Source organism: Schistocerca nitens, chromosome 5 (assembly GCF_023898315.1).
Source record: "Schistocerca nitens isolate TAMUIC-IGC-003100 chromosome 5, iqSchNite1.1, whole genome shotgun sequence".
Taxonomy (NCBI): domain Eukaryota; kingdom Metazoa; phylum Arthropoda; class Insecta; order Orthoptera; family Acrididae; genus Schistocerca; species Schistocerca nitens.
The window spans coordinates 261,015,684-261,022,637 of NC_064618.1; positions in this window are offsets into that span (position 1 = coordinate 261,015,684).

Consider the following 6,954-nt stretch of genomic DNA (forward strand, 5'->3'; position numbering starts at 1 on the left):
TCATGAACAGTTCCTGTCTCTCCGTATCTCCTCCATGTCCGAACAACATCGCTTTGGTTCACTCCGAGACGCCTGGACACTTCCCTTGTTGAGAGCCCTTTCTGGCACAAAGTAACAATGCGGACGCGATCGAACCGCGGTACTGACCATCTAGGCATGGTTGAACTACAGACAACACGACCCGCGTAGCTCCTTTTTGGTGGTATGACTGGAACTGATCGGCTGTCGGGCCCCCTCTGTCTCATAGGCGCTGCTCATGGTGATTATTTACATCTTTGTGCGGGTTTAGAGACATCTTTGAACAGTCAGTGGGACTGTGTCTGTAATACAATATCCTCAGTCAACGTCTATCTTCAGGAGTTCCGTCTGGGAACCGGGGTAATGCAAAATGGTTTTTGATGTGTGTATACACACGTCTCTCTGTTGTATAACAATCACGGAGAAAATAAACGTTTCACAGTTCCTTGGGAAAATAAAGAAAAAGCTTGCAATTTGTTGTGCTTGTTTTATTTACAGGTCCTAAAACATTTTTAAAGAAGAAATTATTTTTTCGAAAACTGATTAGATGGAGGCATTAACTATTTGCATCATAGAATAATGAATTTAAGAGGTCCACTTTTTTGCAAGAACACAGTATATGTGGGCAAAGTGTTTCACCACAGTTGCGGCATCCTCAATGGAGTTTTCCCGTGTTTTGTTCCTGAAACGTCTGAATTCAATGAAAGGGAAAGAATATCCACTGAGGATAGCCTAACTGTCGTCTAACAAGTTTGGTTATTACGATTCAAAAGTTGTGTACTTGGAAAAAGGCGGACCCCCTTCAATTCATTATTAATTTCTGTAAGAACGGGAACAGAGGTTAAAATTCCATTAAGATACAGTCACGTAACCTAGTCAGAAAGGTAAGAGAAATACATGGATGTATGTTACTTGAAAAAATGATCAGCAGCAGGAATCGTAACATTAATACGAGGTGTGAGAGTGAAATTACATTAAAACCCCTTATGTCAGCTAACAGATACTGTTGGAAAACGTTACAACACTCTGAAAGACGACATCGGTTTTCATCTAATGAGAGAACATGCCATCGGTGAGAGAGGGGGAGAGGGGGGTGAAATGAACTGATAAAGACCTGAACGTCATCGGCAAGCAGATAATTGTAGCGCATTCTGTGGGCACCCTTGGAATAGAAATGCCCATGCTCATAACCCACAGTTTGGTGCAGACGTCAAAAGCAAGCAGGCACCATGCCACGGAGATGCACTGGTGCTTCTTAAAGGCAACTTAGAGAGTTTGAGAGAAGTCAAAATCTGGCCTTCAGAGTGGTGGATGTAAGTTTCGCAGAACTGCCACAACAGTTGGAGATGCACCACGTCAGTTGTGCAGTGATGTTGGCAATAGTGTACTAGCGAACATTCTCAGTCTCAGAGACGCAAACCGTGGCCGTCGTATTGTGACGACATTAGTGGCAGATCATACAGTTCACGCAACGCAAATAAGAACAAATATGGCCCCACAAGTGTCAACGCGAAATGTTGCGGAAAATTGCCTAACATTGGGTGTACGACCACGGACACCTCTAGCCCGTATTCCAGTCACGTTACAGTATCAATGAGCACGCAGCGTACAGTACGGCCTCTCACGCCTGCATACCGGAGTGGCGCGCCATGGTGTTCAGGGGTGAAAGCATATTCACCCAACATGTAGGTGATGAATGTAAATGCTTACGGTGCAGACCATTGAGCTCTTTCAACAACGTTATATTCGTCGGAGTCAAATTGAGATCACCCAGGCATTATGTTCTTGTGTACAACAAGCTATAGTTTTCGTTCATATTTGTTGTTTGTAGAGGTAACGCCGACCACCGCTCGATACGTGCTTAATGTTTGATGTTCGACCAGATTTTCTGCCATTCTTGCAACAGGCAGGTGATGCGCTGTTCCGACGGAATAATACTCGACTACACTCTGTCTGTGAAACACAATGTGTTCTCCAAGACGTGCAGCAGTTTCCCTAGCCTGCACGACAGCAATATTTGTTTTCAGTCAAGGACATTGGACATGACAGGATGGAAAACGACTAGTGCGACTCGTTAGCTCACAGCTGTTACAGAGCCACGCGGACAGATTAAGTACGTATGGAATAGCATATACAAGACAGTATTGGTCACCTTATTGATCGACTATTTGTCTGAATCCATGGCTACGTTGCAGCCCGTGTGGGCTTCAATGTGAACTAATATGGCTGTTTCAGCATCGACCCATACCTGCCACCTCAGAAACGTACGGGGTATTGTTATGCAAATTTTGTGGTACAGCAAACATTGGGAGTGGAATTACCCGAGGGGTGTTAATACTTGTCAACTTCATACTATTTATTTACAATAAAATTCAGTTTATCAGAGTGCATCTGCTTAAATAACAAAATAAGAAAATTATACTTTTGCTCAGCTCCAATAAACAAAACATGAACAGTATATCTCACATTAAACTTTAACTTGACAAAACCATGATTCTTTAAATAAATGTTGCTTTAACACTAAAAGGTGAGCACAACGTAAATAAACAAGCCTAAAACTAGATAACTACACAATCTGGCAAGGAACTATACTAAAACGAGGGTCCTTTCCACAGTCTATGGATATTAGATCTTAAATAAAGTATAAACGAGAGATGACAGAAGACATACAAAATTAACGCTGATTCTGAAAACCTAAACTAAAAAAGCATGAATAAGCCAATTTAAACACCAGAGAGAAAGGTAGACAAGTTGTTGTAATATGGGAAAAATGGCTCAAATGGCTCTGAGCAAAAAATGGTTCAAATGGCTATGAGCACTATGGGACTTAACTTCTGAGGTCATCAGTCCCCTAGAACTTAGAACTACTTAAACCTAACTAACCTAAGGACATCACAACATCCATGCTCGAGGCAGGATTCGAACCTGCGACCGTAGCCGTCGCACGGTCCCAGACTGTAGCGCCTAGAACCGCTTGGCTACCACGGCTGGCAATATGGTAAAAGATAAACTGGTTGACCAATTGCAAAACACTATGCCAACAGACTAAATATGAGTAAGTGTAATCAGTTAATCTTATTAAAAATGATAATAGAGTTTGCCCCCAGGTTCCAATTTAACACAGAACATTTCACAGCTGAATCTTATTTCAGGCAAGCACAACGTTACCTTTCAGTGGCACGGGCATTAAGTGAATGGTAAACATGTCAATTCTGAACACTACAAGTGCTAGCACCACTCAGAGGTGAAGCACAAACAAACCACAGGTGACTGCGCAATCGATGTTCTCATAGATCACGACCGGCAAGACACTCATCTTGTGCGCAGCATTTAAGGGCGCACACCACGTAATTATAATATCTACTTGTGTTCAGCCAGTACGGTCTTCAGTGCAGCCAAGATACCAGGCACTGTCATCCTGCTCGAATAGGGAATCGATATCTGTATGTGGATGGCAAGCTGGTGTTAGCTGCAAACTCAGGCACCGACTCCGCACGAGGCGTCCCATTGCTGACCAAATGAATCTTGCAGCTCTGCCCGTACTGCCCACAGTGCCACCTCTGATGACTTCCGTTTTTAGTTCATCGCAGACGAGCTCCTTTCTTTCAGTCCCCGAGATTCGATCTGCTACCACATATTCCATATGCTATCCAGCAACTGCCATATCACTGGACAACAATGGTTTCCCCCTGCACCTAGCATACAGGAGCACTCACTGTTGTTGTCAGCGTGCTGACCTCAACTCGTACAATCCGAGACAGGCGATGCAACTGCTCGCGAAGCCACTTTAGGAACCAGCTACTATGGGACGAAAACAACGCTGGACCCTCCATGGACTGATGTTACTCTGGCCGTGTTGTGCTGCAGCTGCTGTCCACAGCTGCTGGCGCTGATTCCAAGCTGCGGCCGGTTTGCTGTCACTTCAGTAGACTCACTTCGGCTGTCACATACGGCAGCTCTCTGCTGAAACATGAATAAGCCAATTTAAACACCAGAGAGAAAGGTCGACAAGTTGTTGTAATATGGGGAAAGATGAACTGGTTGACCAAATGCAAAACACTATACCAGCAGACTAAATATCCAAAAGATTAATCAGCCCTTGGCTGCTTTGATGTTTTGTGCCCTCCTTACCACGTTGGGAACCGGTTCCAAGTAACAAGCAAGGTGGAGCTTTAATTATGGCGTATGGCACTAAATCATAGTACAGTCTCCCACAGCAAAACTGGTAGCTGCCCTCATTGTAGATGCCAGGGGACTGGGTGGACAGTGAACCAGCAGTAGAAACGACAAGAGGTCAAAAGTACACAGAAATTCTGCAAGTGTCTCGTTTGTTCTAAGCGCACACCGTCACAGCTAATTCATCATACTAGCTGGCAAAGAACTATAATAAAACAAGGTTTCTGGGTGCAAACTCAAGATAATAGTACATAAATATGTACTAATTGCTTTCAAAAACATCAAAAAGTTATTCACTGGTTTACTGAGGTGACTAAAGTCGGCCGGCCGAAGTGGCCGTGCGGTTAAAGGCGCTGCAGTCTGGAACCGCAAGACCGCTACGGTCGCGGGTTCGAATCCTGCCTCGGGCATGGATGTTTGTGATGTCCTTAGGTTAGTTAGGTTTAACTGGTTCTAAGTTCTAGGGGACTAATGACCTCAGCAGTTGAGTCCCATAGTGCTCAGAGCCATTTGAACCATTTGACTAAAGTCGCGGGATAGCGATATGCACATATGCAGATGGTGACAATAGCGCGTACGCAAGGTATAAAAGGGCAGTGCACTGGCGGAGCTGTCATTTGTACTCAACTGATTCATACGAAAAAGTTTGCGATGTCCATAGTGTCGCGCGACGGGAATTAACAGACTCTGATGCGGAATGTTAGCTGGAGCTAGAAGCATGGGAAATTCCATTTCCGAAATCGTTAGAGAATTCAGTATTCTGAGATCCACACTCTCAACACTGTGCCGAGAATAGCAAATTTCGGGGATTAGCTCTCACCACAATCAGTGACCGACGGCCTTCACTTAACGGCCGAGAGCAGCGGCATTATCCTAGAACTGTCGGTGCTAACATATACGCTACACTGCTTGGAAGACCAGCAGAAATGAACGTGGGACGTACGACGAACGTGTCCGTTAGAAATTTGGCGTTAATGGGCTATGACTGCAGATAACCGACGCGAGTGCCTTTGCTAACAGCTCGATATCATCTACAGTGTCTCTCCTGGACTCGTGACCACGTCCGTTGGACTATTCGAAAACTGCATTCTAGTCAGAGGAGTGCTGATTTCAGTTGCTAAGCGTTGGTGGTACGGTTCGAGTGCGCCGCAAACCCCTTAAGCCATACTCTATACATGTACGTCTTTTGCTGTTGTTGATACCTCAAAAAAATTGTGCTTACATAGTGTTCTAAGCAAAGAAGGGAAGGCAGAAAGGTGGAAGGAGTATATAGAGGGTTTATACAGGGGCGATGTACTTGAGGACAATATTATGGAAAGGGAAGAGGATGTAGATGAAGACGAAATGGGAAATAAGATACTGCGTGAAGAGTTTGACAGAGCACTGAAAGACCTGAGTCGAAACAAGGCCCCGGGAGTAGACAACATTCCATTAGAACTACTGATGGCCTTGGGAGAGCCAGTCATGACAAAACTCTACCATCTGGTGAGCAAGATGTATGAGACAGGCGAAATACCCACAGACTTCAAGAAGAATATAATAATTCCAATCCCAAAGAAAGCAGGTGTTGACAGATGTGAAAATTACCGAACTATCAGTTTAATAAGTCACAGCTGCAAAATACTAACGCGAATTCTTTACAGACGATTGGAAAAACTGGTAGAAGCCGACCTCGGGGAAGATTAGTTTGGATTCCGTAGAAATGTTGGAACACGTGAGGCAATACTAACCTTACGACTTATCTTAGAAGAAAGATTAAGAAAAGACAAACCTACGTTTCTAGCATTTGTAGACTTAGAGAAAGCTTTTGACAACGTTAACTGGAATACTCTCTTTCAAGTTCTGAAGGTGGCAGGTGTAAAATACAGGGAGCGAAAGGCTATTTACAATTTGTACAGAAATCAGATGGCAGTTATAAGAGTCGAGGGGCATGAAAGGGAAGCAGTGGTTGGGAAAGGAGTGAGACAGGGTTGTAGCCTCTCCCCGATGTTATTCAATCTGTATATTGAGCAAGCAGTAAAGGAAACAAAAGAAAAATTTGGAGTAGGTATTAAAATTCATGGAGAAGAAGTAAAAACTTTGAGGTTCGCCGATGACATTGTAATTCTGTCAGAGACAGCAAAGGACTTGGAAGAGCAGTTGAACGGAATGGACAGTGTCTTGAAAGGAGGATATAAGATGAACATCAACAAAAGCAAAACGAGGATAATGGAATGTAGTCAAATTAAATCGGGCGATGCTGAGGGAATTAAATTAGGAAATAAGACACTTAAAGTAGTAAAGGAGTTTTGCTATTTAGGGAGTAAAATAACTGATGATGGTCGAAGTAGAGAGGATATAAAATGTAGACTGGCAATGGCAAGGAAATTGTTTCTGAAGAAGAGAAATTTGTTAACGTCGAGTATAGATTTAAGTGTCAGGAAGTCGTTTCTGAAAGTATTTGTATGGAGTGTAGCCATGTATGGAAGTGAAACATGGACGATAACTAGTTTGGACAAGAAGAGAATAGAAGCTTTCGAAATGTGGTGCTACGGAAGAATGCTGAAGATAAGGTGGGTAGATCACGTAACTAATGAGGAGGTATTGAATAGGATTGGGGAGAAGAGACGTTTGTGGCACAACTTGACTAGAAGAAGGGATCGGTTGGTAGGACATGCTTTGAGGCATCAAGGGATCACAAATTTAGCATTGGAGGGCAGCGTGGAGGGTAAAAATCGTAGAGGGAGACCAAGAGATGAATACACTAAGCAGATTCAGAAG